Below are 19,873 nucleotides of genomic sequence, written 5' to 3'. Positions count from 1 at the left end.
CATTGTTTCTTTAATTAGAAAGTTTAATAAATCATAAATAATATATCAGTAGTATTTTATGGTGGTCTATTAGAAATCCAATGAATGTTTGATATTGAATGCTCTACAATTCCTGTCAAATATGTTCCCAAGAATTCATAGTAAAAATTTTGGCCGAAATTATGAAAAGAATTCTAGGAATGTGAAGGTGTTGGAATGCATCTTAACCAAAATGAATACACAATTTATCATGGGCAATCTTTACTATCCTAAATACCTTCCATAATAATACAACTAAGATATTTGAAAAGTATACTGATACATGGCTTTTGTTTTTTGTTTAGTATATGAAGTCAATATAAAAGCTTCCACATTTGAACTTGGGGTTTTGCTAGGCCATGATATATATAATAGGTTCCATAATAAAATATTTCTTACGTCATTGGCATGAACCTCATGATTTCTGTCAACAAATTAAAGTTGTCACAGTTATAATAGAGAGTCAATATAGAAATGTAAAGACACAAAGTGAATAATAACATAGTCCAATTAAACAAGAAAATGAAAAATCTATCAGAATTTTAAGTGTAATATAACAAATTTTTTATATTTTTTCAAATTTTTTTAAAGTTTTTCAAAATTTCAAATTTTGAAGTTTAATAACTCAAAATTATGGCATTAGGCTATACTTTATGGAAGTAAATATGAGAGGGGAAAGAATAGTTTAGAAACAGGATTACTTCCTGTATTGTAGGAAAGGAATAGCCTGCTATTAGTTAATACACAGTTACAGAGCAAAAGCTCAACAGCAATAGGCAAGTTAATGGGACCATTTTGAATGCTGGGACACAGGTTAAACCTTTGCAAAGCAGTCACCCTAGGAGTAATCCTCAATGGTTGCTAAAGGAGGAAGAGACTTGTCCAACATGCAGAACAAAAGAAACCTAGGGAGGGGGGAACTGTCCTTAAGCTGATTTCTCAGTCCTATCTAAATTCAGAGGCAATCAGGATCTACCTGCTGAGGCAACTATCCTCCCAACATTCAGAAGACATCCCCATAGCACAAATCCAGTTTCCTACCCATCCTGAAATGCAGCACTTTCTTCTTGGCCATTTAGAAGTGCTAATGGACCTCACTGAGGGTAGCAGCTGCATCTGGGCTTGCAGGTGCACTGCCCATTTTATGGAATCTGAGGCAAATACAAACAGACACTCTCACACTGAAGGAATGCTTTAAAGATCAATGAACTAAGAAGCTTCTCTAATGAAATTCTGTTTGTAATTGTCATGTAAGTGAGGTGAAAATGCATCCATAAAGAATCAAGTATAAACATCACATAGAAAATGGTTAATTAGACAACCATTTGTACTATATGTGTACCATGGGAAAATATTTCTCTTGACCCATTTTTTTTTTTTAATTCAGTCAGCCTTGAAGGGTTCTCATTGTTCTTTAACCATTGCACTGATTTGGGTATGATGAGAAAGATAACACAATCCTGCATCTGTCCTCCCTGTGTCTCCTTAGGGGTACATATGGTAGATATCCTCTGTAGAAATCCATCAATAGATTTTGGCTTTGAGTTGAATATTTAAATCCTTTTGAAAAGAGCACAGTCATTTTAAATTGTTGGTAGTCTCTGCATGAGTTTTACACTGTTTTAGGTTTTCATCAACATTTCCGTTTTTGTTGAACGCTAGATGGCACTGTGAGATCAGAAATAATTACTCTTAGCAAATCTTGATTGGTAATTTTAAGGGCAAAAATGAAATTATGTGTTTATGATGACTTGTCACATTGAAGTATTTTAAAGGGCATCTGTGAGGACTTAAAGAAGATACTGCCCGACTTTTTGCTGTAGGCTCTTTGACTTCCATACTTTCATAATATTTACATTCCGTATCTAAAATCAGATCCTGAACTTCATGTATTCCCACCCCTCCACTTATCAACTATGCAAGGTCCTTCAAGTCATTAATGAAGCTGTATTCTTAAGTAGTTTGACTTCATTTTTGGTGGTGAAACCACAAAACTGTATTGCATTTATGTATTGATAGGATGTAAAATTGCTTAATATCCCCTTGTAGTGTATTTTTGAAGTTTTTAGCTGCTCTGCTTACTATTGTTTCTCTCTGGATACTAATCCTTTCATTGTGTTCCCTGCCTCTAATTTCCATGGCTTCCACCTACTTACCTTTGTGTTTCAATTATAAAGTGCTTCCTCTAATGACTCATTAGTGATCATTCAAATGCTGGTTTAATTTAAAGAAAGATCACATCCTAAGTCATCAGGTATATGCATTCCAAAATCACTTTGAGATTTCACCTTCCACTAATCAGAATGGCCAAGAACAATAAGAAAGTTGACAGAACATGCTGGTGAAGATGTGGAATAAGAGGAGTCCTTTGTGCATTGCTGGTAGAAATGCAAATTTGTATAGCCTTTGTTGAAATCAGATTGTGGGATCCTTCTGAAACTGAGAATAAGTCTACTTCAATATCTAGCTTCACCACTCCTGGGAAAGTATTGAAGAAAACTCTCTATCATATCACAGAGACACCTACTTCATTCATTTTAATTAGAAATACGAAACAGCCTAGATGTACATTAATGGGTAATGGACATGTAGTACATTGACACAATGGGATATATCTCTGATTTTTAAAGACATGATATCATGGAAAAATGCTATCCTTAGTGGGTTACCCAGTGCATAAAAGACAAATATATTATGCAATCACTTATACTTATCAGAATTTATTATTTAATCATTTCAAAGGCATGTAAGAATGCTTAAATCCACAAATGTAAGGTGTGGAGTAAGAGTCTATGAGGCAGGGAAATAATTTCTGAGAAGGAAAACTATTATAAGCAATATTATAGACAGACGGGGGTGATATTGGAATGTGATAATAAATGACAATGGGAGAGAAAAGGGGATAGGGATAAAATCCCAAGAAAGATTCATAAAAATATGGACCATTTGCAATGTGTTATCAAAACCTACTCCGGTAGAAATGTAAATGAAATCATCATATTGCAAGCAGGGAAAGATCACCTAGATATATCTTGCTGCCACATAAGACCTCCAGCACCAGGTAGGTGTTACGTTTAATGGATTTCTTGACTAAAGGATACCATTGCATCCCCCAAACAACTAAGAGCATTTCTAAGTCTATTGTTTTTTGTTTTTTTTTTCCACAAAAAAAGGTGGTAAGGAACTATTGCTGATGGCCAAAATCTATATGTCTCATAGAACATGAAAGAGTTGAGGTGGTTTCTTCGATGCTACTGAATAGTGTTTCAGATATCCTAAGGTTAGTGTGCTATGGAAAGACACAGAAAGGAATAAATGAAGATGGTGAGGAGTGGACAGCTGTTGGTGGCCTGCTTGCCTCATGTAGCCATGTGAAGGCAATAAGTAGTAGACTGCGGGGGAGATCTGCCTGCCACCTGGGGCCATGTAGATGTCTGGGCCACGCTGTTACCAAGTTTCATATTTGAGTACCTGGCCCTACAGTAGCCAGATTCTGTATTGATGTCCATGGCTCTTGTTGCCATTGACCATCATGCTTATTCCACTGGTCTCGGATGCCTCCTGGGGCTGTGTTTGGGTCCAGGGACAATGCTGCTACTGGGGGCTTGCTGACACCTGGGTTCTTGGACACAACCAGACCCAGGTTGCCACAGAGGACCATGTCTGGGTCCATGGTCCTCTCACAGCCAAGGTCTCTATTAATATCAATGGCTCATGTTGCCATCATAAACCACATGAAACCTAGGGTCTGGCCTGCAACCTGCAGCCTTGTTGGTGTCTAGGGTCAATGCTGCTCTCAGAGCCATCTTGATCTGAGTTGCTGTGACTACCACTTGGAGCTATGATGTCAACAAGGCTGAGCCCTGCCTGGATCCATGTGTGTCCTTGGCTAAGCTGTAGATGGGGACTGTGTTGAGGAGTGTGGTCCAGGTTGCCACTAGAGCCCACACAGAGGACCCAGATATGGGACAGAGCCTGAGGCTTGGTTGTAGTTGAGGGGCCATGCCATAGCAAACATCATACATATATGAGTGGCCTCTGCTCTGTGTCATGCAGGGCCATAGTGTCATCCCGGCCCATGTTGCTGCTAAGGGCCATATCTGGGTCCATGCAGCTACAGTCTAGATTGACAAATGTGACTTCTGTTGCCATGATAATGCCCAGGGTCGGATCAGCAACCTGATTCCAGGTTGGTGTCTGAGGACCAAAACACATGCAGTTCTGAGTGGCCTGCACTGCTACTGAAACTTATGGGGACAGCTGGGCCAGAGCTGTGGCTGAGAGTCATATCAGGGTCCATAGCCCTATTGCAACAAGGGTCTTTGCTGATGTTCAGGGATCTTGTTACCATTGAAGGCAGTGCAGACATCCAAGATCATGGGCCATGTTGATGTCTGAGGACCAGTGGGGACACTCAGCTGCTGCTGAGTCCACGGTCCAACTGAAGCTAGGAACCATATTGCTGTCAAAGGTCATATAGAAGCCAGGGTTGGTGCTGGACGTAAGGTCTTGGTGATTTCCAGCAGTCTTTGGCTGATAGAACCATCCCAACCCAAGTGGCAATTGCTTCCACCCAGAGCCAGAGTGTTGTTCAGGCACAAGCTGCTAGCAAGGGACATGTCTGGGTCTAAGGTCCAGCTGCATTTGGTGTCTGTTTTGATGTATGTGGCCCCTGTTACACCAAGAGGTCTTAAGAATCATGCAAGATGAAATTAGAGGAACATGGTAAGTCAGCCTTTATCTGGACCCTATCCTTCACTAACTCTGGGAAAGCTGACCTTGCCTCTCGCTGGACACTGCAGCAAGACAGCCAGAATTTGGAAAGGATGGCCCCATCTCTCACCATAGTTGAGGATGAACTGACCCTGAGCACACGGATTTAGGGGAACTAACTCCATCACCTTGCCGGAGGCATGTGGTCCCAGTGGCCTGGACTGAGGAGCTCAGCTATCTCCCAGGCCCACAGACAGGCCTTATGTTTGACCACCCTAGCATATACCCTACCAAGGACCTGCTGGAGTTCATGAAATGACTGGTCCTGTGGAACAGTATCTATAGGATTTCCAAGACCAGGGTTGACAGCTGGATATCCCTGTGGATTACCAGTGATTATGGTGTACCGGAAACAATAGGCCTTGAACCAGACCATTGACTGGTTGCAATACACACTTGTTAGTAAAGCTGATAGGACAAAAGAGTTAGTATATGATACACCAAGGCCCCCAGTGTTCATTTTCCTTATGATAATTCTTTTGTTAATTTTTGCTACAGAGTCTCAAACTGCAGCTTAGTTTGTCTTCAGAATTGTATATTCCAAAGTGGCCTTATACATTGGTCCTCTCAGTTCAGTTCTCCCAATATGGGCTTACAGATGAGACCCACCATGTTAATTTCCATCCACTTTTTCTTAATCAAGCCTTTAGAAGAAAATAGATCATAAGTATAATGGGTAAATGAATGGTCATAGAAAAATACTCAGTGAATTAGGTATTCCAGTGCCAAAAGACATAAGTGATTTAAATTTGCTTATATCTGGATATTAGCAGTTAACTCAATGAAAACTGTTTTCATTATGGTTTCTATTGCTGTGAAGAGACAGAGTGACTATAGCAACTCCTATAGGAAAAATATTTAATTGGGGTATCTCACATAGAGTTCATATAGGTTCCATCATTTATCATCTTGGCAAGGCATGACAGTGTGCAGGCAGACATGATATGGGAGAAGTAGCTGAGAGTCCTATGTCTTGTAGGCAACAAGAAATGTTCTGAGACACTTAGACTTGTCTTAAGCCTATATGAGACCTCAAATCCTGCCTCCACAGTGAGACAATTCCTCCAACAGGACAGTACCTATTTGATAAATGCCACACCTCTTAATAGTGCCATTCCATTTGAAGGGCCATTTTCTTTAAAACTACCACAATAGCCAAGCTATAATCTGTAGAACCACAAATATAAGGTTTATTGTAAGGGACTGGGAATGATAAATGGGTCTCCTAAGGAAAGGAAAATAAAATAGTTTTATATGGATGGATGAGGTGGGGGCATATAAAGGATGAATAAGTCTGGAGTGGCAGAGATGAATGGTACAAAGAAACAAATGCAGGTAAAATTAAAGACCATTTAAGGGTTAGTATGGAAACTTAATGAGTAGAAGCTTCTAAAACCATATGCATGTATGAATCCAATTTAAATGAAATATCCAAATAATAGGGAGACAGATCACTAACCTGACATCATCTCATGTCACCAAATGTTTCCAGTACCAAAATTAGGTTACAACTACAAAACTCACTGAAAATAGAGAAGGTTGGGCTAGTGTTTTTGTTCTAGCAACTTTGATACAGGGACATACTTTACAAACTATGAAAAGAGAGACATAAAAATGAACCCTGCCCCAAAGCCTGTGATCAGCAAAAGTGTTCTGTCTGCAAGATCTACTATTGCAATGGTGGAACAAAGCTTGTGGGAATAATCAACCTATATCAAATTTGACTTAAGGCCCACTCCATGAGATGGAAGTCAAACCTAACACTGTTTTTGAGGGGGAAGTCAGAGAACCTGAGAGTAGATGCCAAAGGAAAAAGGCAAAAATAATATGACTGTTCTAAACAAACAAAAATGCATACGCAGACACACACACACACACACACACACACACACACACACACACACACACACACACACAAGACCTTATCAATTAAATAACTCCTAATGATACTCTGCTATATGCACAGATGTGTATCTTGTCTGTGCATAATTTTTTGCATGTATTACTACTTGTAATAATGTCTGAATTTCCATCACTATATTCTCAATTGAGTGTTGTTCTATACATTTTAGATTTACGTTATTTCTAATACCAGGAATTTGGTTTCTTTTCTAGTATGGAAAAGAGGAAGAAGAATAGGAAATTAGGTGGTTAGGGAGGTGGAGAAGATCAAGAAGATTTCATGAGGAGAAGAATAAGATCAAAATATATTTTGTGACTAAAAAAAATCTGAATAAGGATGATATCCCTGGAATTGCCACCTTGGATGGGAAAGAAAACCATGAGGACTCAAAACTACACAAAGTATTACAGGTGGCTGTACATAGCTTAGAGGAGGAGAGCTGGAAGTATGAGAGGTGACCTTCCCAGTTCAGTTCAGTGATTAGTTGTGGGTGTCTGTTTCTACTTCCACCTGCTGCTGGATGAAGGCTATAGGATGGCATATAAGTCAGTCATCAATCTTATTATCAGGGGAGGGCATTTAACATAGCCTCTCCCTCTGTTGCTTAGATTGTTAGTTGGTGTCATCTTTGTAGTTCTCCACACATTTCCCTAGTGCCCGATTTCTCGTTAAATCTAAAATGTCTTCCTGTATTATGGTATCCCCGTTCTTGTTTTCTTCTATTCTTCCCTGACTCAAACTTTCTGCTCCCTCATGTCCTCCTCACCCCTCCTCTTCTCCCCTTCTCATTCTCCCAGCTCCCTCCCCCATCCTCCCATGCTCCCAATTTGCTCAGGAGATCTTGTCCATTTCTCCTTCTCCAGGGGACCATGTATGTCTCATTAGGGTCCTCCTTGTTTACTAGCTTCTCTGACAGTGTGGATTGTAGGCTGGTAATCCTTTACTCGGTCTAAAATCCACATTTGGGTGAGGTTTTTTTTTTGTGATTGGGTTACCTCAATAAGAATGGTTTAGTTCCATCCATTTTCCTGCAAATTTCAAAATTCCTTTTTTTTTCTTGCTGAGTTACCTCTATGCTTTTGGTGATGGTCAGATCAAATCTGTGTGTACTAGGCAAGTGCTTTACCAATGTTCCAACAACAAACATATCCACCATATATTTACTTATAAAACTTAGTTTTGGTAGGAACCCTGACAGCTTGATCTAGCATAACTTTCCTACACTGGATAGAGGATGAGATTTCTCATCCTTCCCAATTTCACATGTTATATCTTATTACTGTGAACTATTTTTAGCCCGACTTCCTTCTTGGTTGATAATTTTCCACTCAGTGAAATCATTAACCTGGTCCTTGGTATAAGTTACCCCTGGCTTATTTAAGGCTAAACTATCTCTCTGTATGAGTGACACTGCTGTTGTGATGTCTATGTTGTTTCCATTGCCAGTATCATTGAATGTACTAGGAAGGAAGTATTTGGTTCTAGGAAGTCATTCTTTGAAAGGATTTTGGACATCTTCTGATGCTACATGTGCCTCACACAGAGTAAATACATTATGCCTAGCTCTACATTCCTACAATATATACTCTCCATATTTTTATGTGCAGATCTACCAGGTTACAAAAATTTTACTAAGTACCTAGAAAATAATATCGAAATAAATAACCAAGAAAATAAAACTTACGTTGAGAAACTAAAAATAATTGCTATTTAATAGTAAATTATGGAAAGTCCATATGCTTCTTTAAGATCAATTGTGTGCATGGTACCATAGATTGTGTCAGAATCTATTCTCCTGTCTCCTTAATTATCAATTTTAAAATTAAATTATGAAATTCAGAATTAGCTACCCAATGTTCATATTTGTTCACAAATAGTGTCTTAAAAATTAATAACATTTACATAAAATGTATTAAAATGACCATCTAAGATATTAAAAAGAGCTTTCAAATAAAAATGACAAAACTAATGATTTAAATGGAAGACACATAAAGATCATGTGAAAAGACAAGCCCTTAAATGTCTCTCTGTACACCACCATGTCACACAATGGTGATAATTGATGAAACCTCTGAAAATGTAAACCACCACAAGAAAATGTTTTTCCTTTGTAAGAGTTGTTGTGCTGTCTCTTCACAGAAATAGAAATAGAAACCCTTACTAAGATACCATCTCTCCATTTCCAAATTAATTCCTTTGTTGTATACTTTTATTTAATTTGCAATTATATTTTGAGGATATGTGCTTTTATAGACATCAGGAATATGAGCCTACATATTTCTCTTTTTGATGTGATTTTTATCTGGTTTTGGAATTAGAATAATTCAAACTTTGTATAACTAATTTCACTTTCCACCTACTATTTAGTGAATAATTTAACAAACATTGCTATTTTTGGTTGTAAACTTGACTATGTCTGGAATTACCTAAAATCCAATGGTGGAACAAATCAGTGCAGGCATTTAAAGGCTCATATTTTCCCAGACTAAATTTGATGTAGCTTTACAATGTTTTTTTTTTCTCAATTCACTCATTTGAAGTGAGAAATCCAACTAAATCAAAATCTTTTGATTTGGAACTATCCACCTTAAGTCTGGGCCAAAATTTCTGGTGGAAGCTTCTAAAAGGGCATGGAATCATGAGCCTCTTGATATTTGCCTGGTTGTCCTTACTTCCAAGTTCCTTCTTGCACTGGCATTGAGGCCTCCTTTACTATGAAATTCATACACTTACTGATGACAAGCTAAGATATACAGCTTGATGGAATTAAAAAATACTGAATTTTTGGATTCTGTATCATTGGTAGACAGTCATTGTAGGATTAACTGGAACACAACCTCTTCTCCCCTAGTCTTCCTGAGACTTTTGTGACAGAGTTATGTAGGTGTAGCTATTGAGCCAGAGCTTGCAGATTTTATTGTGGTTTTCTGTAATGGTTTCTGTTATTTGCAAAGAAAACTTTCTTTGAAGAGGGGTAAGAACTACACTTATCTGAAGGTAGAAAGACAAATATTTAGAATTTCATAAAGAATTATGCAGGTTTATAATTACTTAGAGTGGTAGTTGTGGGTTCTCTTCAAAATTATATTAAAAAAAACTATCCAAACTAACCAAAGGCAGAGAGAGAGTGAGAGAGCAGCTAATTAACAAAATCCCAGCACAGTTCTTCACAGACCTTGAAAGAACAATACTCAACTTTATATGGAAAAACAAAAAACCTAGGACAGCCAAAATAACACTGTACAATAAATGAGGCATCACCATCCCTGACTTCAAGCTCTATTGTAGAGCCATAGTCCTGAAAACAGCTTGATATTGGCACAAAAATGGACAGATAGACCAATGGACTCAAATTGAAAATCCTGATATTATCCCACACACCTATGAATACCTGATTTTCGACAAAGATGCTAAATCTATACAATAGAAAAAAGATAGCATCTTCAACAAATGGTGCTGGCAAAACTGGATCCGGACATGCAGAGGACTGCAGATACATCCCTATATGTCACCATTCACAAAACTTAAGTCCAAATGGATCAAAGATCTCAACATAAATCCAGGTAAACTGAATCTTCTAGAAGACAAAGTGGGATGTATTGGTACAGGAGACTGCTTCCTGAACATAACACCAGTAGCACAGACGTTGAGATCTACAATTAATAAATGGGACCTCTTGAAACTGAGAAGTAAGGCAAAGGGCAAGTCAGTAAGACAAAACGACAACCCACAGAATGGGAAAAGATCTTCACCAACCCCACATCTGACAGAGGGCTGATTTCCAAAATATACAATGAACTCAAGAAGCTAGCCACCAAAACACCAATCAATGAAATTAAAAAGTGGGGCACAGAAGTAAATAGAGTATTCTCAACAGAAGAATCTAAAATGACTGAAAGCAACTTAAGAAAGTGCTCAAAATCCTTAGCCATCAGAGAAATGCAACTCAAAACAACTCTGAGATAATAATTCACACAGGCCAGAATGGCAAAAAAAACCACCAATGACAATCTATGCTGGAGAGGATGTGGAGAAAAAGGAACACTCCTCCATTGCTGGTGGGAGTGCAAACTTGTAAGACCACTCTGGACATCAGTTTGGTGGTTGCTCAGAAAAATGGGAATCAGTCTACCTCAAGATCCAGCAATTCCTCTCTTGGGCATATACCCAAATAATGCACATTCATACAACAAGGACATATGTTCAACCATGTTCATAGCAGCATTATTTGTAGTAGCCAGAACCTGGAAGCAACCTAGATGCCGTCAACTGAAGAATGGATAGAGAAAATGTGGGACATTTACACAATGGAGTACTACTCAGCAGAAAAAAAAAAGCAATGGAATCTTGAAATTCACAGGTAAATGGATGGAACTAGAAGAAACCATCCTGAGTGAGGTAACCCAGTCACAAAAAGACAAACATGGTATGTAAACACTCATATATGAGTTTTAGACATAGAACAAAGGATTACCAGCCTACCATCTTCTTCACCAAAGGAACTAGGAAACAAGAAGGTCTCTAAGAGAATAATGCATGGTCCCAGGAGAATGTGAAGGGCCAGGATCTCCTAATCTAATTGCGAGCATGAGGGTAAGGGAGAGGGAGCTGGCAGAATGTGAGGATGAGAAGGGGAGGGGAGAGGAGGAAATGGAGGAGCAGAAAGGTTGAGTTGGGGGAAGAATAGAGGAGAGCAGGATGAGAGAGGGAGCCATTTTAGGTCTGAGGAGAGATCTGGCACTAGGGAGATTTCTTGAGATCTACAAGGATGACACCAACTGACAATCTAGGCAATGGTGGAGAGTCTACCCTAAATACCCTTCCCCTATGAGACTGATGACTACTTTATATGCCATCTTAGAGCCCTCATCCAGTGGCTGCTGGAAGCAGAGGCAGACACCCACAGCTATACACTGAAATGAAGTCTGGAACCCAGTTGCAGAGAGGAAGAAACGAAGATCAAGGGGGTTGGGACCAGGCTGCTGAATCCCACAGAAACAGGTAACCTGAACAAGGGGTAGCACATGGACCCCAGACTGCTGTCTGGCAGGCCATCACGGGACTGACCCAGACCCCTGGAATTGGATGTCAAGGAGGAGGCCTCGGCACCATATATGGCCTCTGGTAGTGGATCAGTATTTTTCCCTGGTATAAGAAGGGACTTCGAGAGTCCATCCTACGTGAAAGGATGCTCTCTTGGCCTGGACACATGGGAGAGGACCTAGGCCCGATCCAGGATGATGCTGTGGAATTTGGGGACCCGCATGGAGGATAGAACCCTCCATGGGGAGCTGAGGGGAAAGGAGCAAAGAAAGGGACGAGGGGAGCCAGCAGGACGGGGGAGAGGGAGAAGGGATTGACATGTGAAATTTTAATTTTGTAAAAATTAAATTAAAAAACCTAAAATAGAAAAAGAAAACTAGTGAAAAAGTCTATAAGACATACTTCAGTTTCAATCCAGAAAAGACACAAGAGCATCAACACTGATCAGGTATCCTTCAAATAACATGAAAAAACTCACAAAAGATTAAAAGGACCTAGTTCTGCTGACATTGAAGCAAAAATGGAAGTAACTGCCAGGCGGTGGTGGTGCACACCTTTAATACCAGCACTCGAGAGGCAGAGACAGGCAGATCTCTGTGAGTTTGAGACCAGCCTGGTTTACAAGAGCTAGTTCCAGGACAGCCTCCAAAGTCACAGAGAAACCCTGTCTCAAAAAACCAAAACTAACAAAAAAATAACCAAAAAATGGAAGTAGCTACCGACAAAAGTGTATTCTTCTCAAAAAAGAATCTATGCCCAAAGGTATATGAATAATGCCTTCTGTGGGGAGCCCACTGCTGTTGGACCCATCCAAATCTCAGAGGCCACTAGCGGCCATGGTAACAGCAGTTCAAAGCAGCTGAGAATGACAATATCTGGGTCTGTGGTCCTGCAGCAGCTGGACTCTGTGTGGACATGGGTTTGCTTCTTCTTCCAGATAGTTGGCTGCATTGATCCATGAAAGCGGAGGGAACAGAAGCAGGGAACAGGTTCAAGACACCTTGGGTACAGACAGAGATCGTCCTCTGGGAGAAAAACTTCAGTGAATAAGCTCAACTTTATTCCAGATTATAAGGAATATACAAGATTGGGGAGCCTGAGGACAAACCCTAATTTGTATTAAATGGCACTCTCCTATCTATCACAAGGCTTTGTATGTGGCAGTAGGTGCTTATAACAGAGCTCTAGCACAAATCTTCTTAACAGAAAACTGTCCTAAGTATCAAACTGAAGATAAATCAGGCATCTGGTTTAGAGACAGCTTTCAGATAAGGTCAGTCCTCCAGGCCCAGGGACATTCTCCAGATAAGGGCAGGTAGAGGCAGGAAGTTCTGCAGAAGGGAGCCCCATGTTTATGAGATATTGAGATAAGCTGCCGGCCATTGGGAGATTGCAATCTCTACCAGTCATCAAAAACCTTCCAATCTGTGGGTGTTCATTGCCTGTGTTACCACATGGCCCCTTATAAATCATTGTTGAAGCATGTGTTAAACCATGTGTTAAAGTACCAGAGTTCTGCTGTGCTGGTCCCACTCCTCACTGGCCCAGAGTGACCTTACCCCCCACAGGACAGCTAATAGTGAACCTTCCTGGCCCTGGAATAACTGAACTTGCTGACCCATGCAACTGGCCCCACATGTTAATAAGACTTGTCCCCCCAATTTGGGGAAGCTCACTCCATCCCTCACCATGGGCCTTAGAGAAAAGGCTCTGCCCCTCACTTGAGAGGTGTAGTCCTGGTGGCCTGCACTAAAGAACTTACCTACTATCCAGGCACATATTGTGGCCCTGGAATTAGGCACACCCCAACATCTACCCTATCTAATGAAAAGGGTAAACTAAACAAAAAGGCTTCACTTCTAGGAATAAAGGGACCAAACCCTCACTTAGCCACTGCTTTAGCAGCCATGACAGGCTACAGAAAAGACACATAGGCCTTTGGCACAAGGAAACTACAGATCCTCTGACCTCCCAGAGCCTAGGGCCAAAACTGAACACAAAGAAACTACAGGGGGAGACGAAACCTCCCCTATAGTCCCTAGGATACAGTTCTAAAAACTATTGGTATCTATGTACAACAGGCCACCTGAAAGTAACAAGACAAAGCCATAGAAACCACAGAATGTTCCCTCTCAGCACTGACCAATGAGAATACCTTATACACAGGTATTTCATGCCAGAACATGACTTTGAGAAATTTTTCTGTTTGTTCCCAAATGTCAATCAATCAGAAGCCAATCCGCTTCTGTAACTTTTGTCTTTGAAACCTAGCAGTAGACAGGGAACTTCAACCCCTCTGGAGGCTGCTGCAGCAGCTTGCTAGATGGGGTCTCTAGCTTGACAGGACGTGAATTTTCATTGGTGGCCTGTCTCCTTGGTCTCTTTGGGGATCCTTGTGACTCAGGCACAACACCTATGACCTGCTGAAGTGTGTGAAGAACTTATCATCCAAAACCATGGTCATAGGATCTCCATGACTAGGGGCAACAGCAGGATATTGGAAAGCAATATTGGTGGGGGGTCCTGTGTTGAGGGTGTACCAAAGCAAATGGCCTTGAACTTGAACAACAATTAATTACATGATGAATATTTGCAAGGAAAGTGGTTGGACAAAACAGTATATTATATGATACACAGCAGCTCCCAATGCCACTTTGATGAATGAAGAAACAATGGTTAGGTGGGAAAGAGGGATGATTGTTTTTCTTTTTTTAATTAGTGTTTATTTTTATCTTATTTTTATTAGTTTGTAGCTTTCCTTTTTTGGGGGACACTACAAGAGGAAGAGGCAGAAATGGAGGGACTGCGGAATGAGTTGGACTGGGGTGAAATTTCCAAAGAATCTATAAAAAAAGCAGATTGAAATTGCATTAAGGAAATACATTTACTTAAGGTTTACTAAATATAAAACTATCTTTTGATGGACATATTTTATAATTATAATAATTATTTAAGTAATTACACTTTTAATTTAATTTTTTCTATATATTTTTTCATTATTTCCCAGACATTATAAATGTATTTGTTACTGAGGACATTATTGTTCTTAACAAAATAATAAATTGAACACTTATCTCCCAGTGGTATTGTAGCAGTAATATGGCCTGATTCATTTCTCTGGTAACTGGTCTAGTCTACTCCTTTTTTCATATCCTGTGATGAAAATATCAGTTGTTTAAGCCTCTTAATCTAAGGAATTTTATAGCAGATCCAATGTCTAATAAATGTGAAATGAGATTAAAATTTCACTTGCTAACAGTAATTGATGAACCTATATTTGTGCTAGGTAGAATTTAAAGGGTTTACTAAAATGAAACTGGAATATTTTGTGATGGAATAGTTGATAAGGCAAATTTTTAGATTACGAATATGCAAAGTGATCACTTTAAATCAATTTATTTTTTCTCCTAGCATCATACATTTCAGTGCATTGTTGTTTGATCCCTGTGTCTAGAGTGAGGCATCACACCAATGTGAACTGTGTGTGGTTGATATGTTTTTCACAGCATAGGCGTAATGCCAAATAAAAATAGGAATGAGCAACAGGCAGAGTTCTATTTCTTTTGTTGAAAGAATTGTTTCAATTACCTAAGAATTACTGGATCATAACACTTACCATTTAGACCACCTCTACTAGATGCCCACCACACCAAAGAACAAGTCTTTACATTTCAGAGTATTTTAGAGCTAAAATCATAGCAGGCACTATAACCACCAATAGCCTTTAAAATAAATAATTGAAGTGGTTGCCAATGATATATTACTCAACCTAAAAGGAAACTACTCAAGGTTGGTATATTACATACTCTTATTTTTATGTAACTATATGTATAAGGACATTTGGCTCTTTTAACAAACCAGGAATAACTAAAACCAGTAACATTTTCTTTGTTGTTACATGCTAGAATAAAAGTTCATTGTAAAGTATTTTATTTCAAATTTAAATAAAATTAGATATATGACCTAATATATCTGTATCTGTACTCCAAATAGCTAAAATTAAAAGGTTTTCTGTTAGCAATGTAGGTCAATTACTTTTGTCACTACTTAATTTATAGGGAAAAAAACCTGTATTCTCTCATTAAAATGTTTTAATGATGTATTATATGACTATGTGATACTCACTTTTCTTGACAGAAGTGTTAATAATCTCTGACTTCACCAGGATTAATTAATCCCAGCACTCAGGAGACAGAGGCAGGTGGATCTCTGTGAGTTTGAGGCAAGTCTGGTCCACAAAGTGAGTTCCAGGACAGCCAGTGCTGCTCAGAGAAAGCTGTTGGGAAAAAGAGAAGAATCTATGACTTTTTTTTTAACAAGTGTGGGGCATGGCTGAGACAATTTATGATGTCCCAGTGTTTCCCTGGAAGGTTGCAGCTCCCAACCATTTTAGGAAGAGCAGGATCCTGGCCTGGGACTGTCTGCAGAGCTCATGGGGCAGGTCATGGATAAGTTACTTTCTTCTCTTTTTATGGTGTTAAGAGACCCAGGGGATAGTCTTATTCCGATTTTCTCCTCCAACAGTTTGAAAACTATCTGTGTCAATATAACTGTGCTCAAACATAATTTTCTAATAGTGGGGCTTGGTAGTGAATCTCTGACTTTGTAAAGTGATTGGTTATTTATTCATTAATGTCATTCGCTCCATAGAGTTGATTACTAATATTTTAAAATATAACTAATTGACTCTTCTGAGTGAGTAAAATAAATTAGGAAATGTGTTATTTTAGTATATATGAGAAGCAAATTTGTCCTGTTTCAATGGTAAAAGAAAAAATCTCACATATATTCTCAAACTAATTTGAGAAGTGAAAAGATCTAGAAATGGGTTTCTCAAAACAAGTGTCTTTAGGACATTTTTTGTCTTCTAACAGTCATAGAAAATGATTGCTGTTCCTTGGGACAACATTGCTTCATGTTGTTGATGCTAGGTTAATGCTCATCAAGTACCAGAGCTTTTAAGACAGTGCTTATGCTTGCTGGTGCTGGGTTTTTGAAAAGAGTATATATGTAACAGATAAATAAGTATATTTATATAAAATTTCTGTGAAAAAAGGTGGCTTCTGGATGACTAAGCTGGATCTATTTCAGACCTATGGGTCAGAACATTTGTTATTTTTGCAGAGAACCCGGGTTCAATTTTCAGCATCCATATCATGGCTTACAACATGCTGTTACAGGAATCCAATACTCTCCTCTGATTTCCAAGGGCACCAGGACTTCACAACCATATATGAAAGCAAAACACTTATACAATAAGACAATGTAAGTAAAATTTTAAAATGTTTTTAGAAAATAAAATTGTTTGAGAATTTTTAAATATCCTGTTCTCTTTCATTTCATCAACGGTGGATATCTGGTTGTCCTTTCTACAATGAAAACAGAAAGTATTTTCTAACATTCATAACACAAGGACATCTGGTCAACTATATACATAGCAGCAGCATTTGTAATAGCCAGTATCTAGAAGCAACCTAGATGCCCCTCAACCAAAGAATTGATAAAGAAACTGTCTTATATATGCACAATGGAGAACTACTCATCAGAAAAACAAAACAAAACTAAAAAAGAAACCAAAAACAATAACATCTTGAAATTTGCAGGCAGGTGGATGGAACTAGAAGAAACCGTCCTGAGTGAGGAAACACAGACAGAAAGACAAACATGTTATGTATTCACTCACAAGTGGATATTAGACATAGTGCAAATGATACACAGCCTACATACAATAACACCAGAGAAGCTAGGAAACAAGGTGGACCACAAGAGAGACATACATGCACCTCCCAGAAGGGGAAAGGGACACCATCTCCTCAGTAAATTGGGAGCACGGAGGGGGGGGGAGAGAAAGGAGGAGAACATGAGGTATCAGAAAGTTTCATTTGGGGGAATAGCACAGAAAGAGAGCAAGGAAAGAGATACTTTCATAGAAGGAGCCATTATGAGCTTAACAAAAAAAAAAAAAAAAAGTGGCACGAGGGAAATGTCCAGGGATCCACAACGATGACCCCAACTAAGAATCTAAGCAACAGTACAGAGGCTACCTTAAATGCCTTTCCCCTATAATGAGATTGATGACTACCTTAAATGCCATCCTAGAGACTTCATCGAGTAACTTGGGTGGAAGCAGAATCAGATATTCACAGCTAAGCATTGAGCCAAACTTCTGGAATCTAGTTGTAGAGAGGGAGGAGCAATGAACAAAGAGGTCAAGACCATGCTGGGGAAACCCACAGCAACAGCTGACCTGAGCCAAGTGGGAGCTAACAGAATCTAGACTCACTGCTGGAGAACCAGCATAAAACCAAATCATGCCCCCTGAATATGGATGTCAGTTGGGGTGTTTGGGCAATCTATGGGGTCTCTGGCAGTGTAACCAATATTTATCCCTAGTGCATTGAATGGGGTTTGAGAGCCCATTCCCTATGGAGGGATACTCTCAGGCTACATACATGGAGGAGGACATGGGTCCTGCCCTAAATGATGTGACAGACTTTGATGATCCCATGGCAGGCCTCACCCTCCGTGAGGAGTGGATGGGGGGTGTAGAATGGGTGGATGGAGGGGGGCATGAGAGGACAGGAGGAAAGGGATCTGAGATTGGTATGTAAAATAAGTTTGCTTTTAGTTTGAGTAAAATTTAATTTAAAAAAATTGCCCAGATCTATTGACAACAATGTGCTGTCTAATATTCCTGTTATCTTTTTACAGGTGGAAGGCCACCCTTTAACTGTTTCAGGTATGTATGGAATATTATATAGCACATAATATTTGTGGTCAGATATGGAAAATGTTGAAAAATATACATATGAAATAATCTCAGTATCGTAATAAAGTCAAAAAACATAGTATTCCTAGAAATATACATAATTATACACTGTGATGTAAGCCTGAATATGAGGAGAAGGCAGCAGAAATCCAAAGTGAGTAATGAGATGACTTTCCAATGGCAGGAATAATAGGCCCAAAGGAGAATTTCCGTTACAATTTCCTTTTCCTTATGTTTCTTTTCTGTCACCGTTAGCATATGCTTCTTTTATACAGAAAGGGTAGTTATCAGGGCTAAGTGTATAAGAATTTATATACAAATGATAGATCAATTAATCATGGTAGCAGATATTACTTAGTGGTTTGTGAATTAATTTATGTCTCCCCTCTTGTCTTCTTAAAGACTGCAGAAACATTTCTACCCTAAAGCAGAAATCTGAGATAAAATAAAAATGCTTAAAAATTACAAAAGGCATTACTTTGGGGTTATATATTCTACCATCAGTTTACCCTGAGAAAAGATCCCAAGATTAAGGATTAACTTGCTTCTTCAAAGCCTCCATTGGTATATAACTCTTTAATGGGATGACTTTAGCCTCTCTAAGACTATTCCATTCACCTGTGATCTATTATTATTTTCCTGATCCAACTCATAAAGAAAATGCTCCACAATGCTTCAACCACTAAACAAGTGAAACTTTATAACCAGAAAATGTTAAACCACCATTTGCATAGTTTGGCTCATACCTTCCTAAGGAAAAAAAAAATCCATCCAAAATTTTAAGTGCAACACAAATGTAAAGGACCAATTGGAGGACAAGGTTCAAAGATATTAAAAACTGATACTGAGTGGGGTCCCTGCAGTTGTCATACAGGGAAGCAAGCCCTGCAAAGAGGTAAGACTGAAAACCTGGTGCAGATTGACTTGGTCAAACTGGATCAGAATTTTGGGAGTCTAATTACAGGCTGTTTATTCCCAATATACTCTGAAAAAAAGTTTCCTGGTATAAGGTAATGCACAGTGAACAAATAAATGAAATTACATTGAAACTTAATTTAGGGTACATGGCATTTCCCCCAAGAAGATGGGTTTTAGAGATAGGCTAACTTTACTAGATTAAGGCCCTGAGGGTCTGGCCTGGTCTCAGACATACAGATAATGTTTGAGGTCATTTGGGCTGTTTGCCACATGTGTTCCTGGTTGTGGGAGCTTGGGGGAGCCTCTGGATATAAGGGTCTTTTAGATTACTAGACACATTCAGTCTTGGTTTTAAGAGTTTGATATAGCCTGGCCTAACAAATAATGTAGATCACCAGGCAGTTAATAATTGCTAATTCTCAGCTTTCTAGGTAGAAGGACACCTTTTA

The 19,873-nt window shown here is 39.0% G+C and overlaps 1 protein-coding gene across 4 annotated transcripts in view; it reads right to left on the bottom strand.

Moving 5' to 3' along the window:
• Window positions 1-19,873, bottom strand: part of LOC100757243 (immunoglobulin-binding protein 1b) — a 152,032-nt gene that overhangs the window by 50,524 nt on the left and 81,635 nt on the right. The window contains exon 1 of one of the 4 annotated variants that reach the window (XM_027433984.2): window positions 15,863-15,994. The exons of the other annotated variants lie outside the window; for them this stretch is intronic. The gene's annotated coding sequence lies outside the window, so the exon portion shown is untranslated. Of the gene's footprint in view, window positions 1-15,862; window positions 15,995-19,873 lie in introns of those variants that run through there. 4 annotated transcript variants of the gene reach the window in all.

The sequence above is a fragment of the Cricetulus griseus genome, chromosome 3, assembly GCF_003668045.3.
Source record: "Cricetulus griseus strain 17A/GY chromosome 3, alternate assembly CriGri-PICRH-1.0, whole genome shotgun sequence".
Taxonomy (NCBI): domain Eukaryota; kingdom Metazoa; phylum Chordata; class Mammalia; order Rodentia; family Cricetidae; genus Cricetulus; species Cricetulus griseus.
The sequence above is the reverse complement of the archived record's forward strand: the minus strand, read 5'-3'. Positions and strand labels throughout refer to the sequence as shown.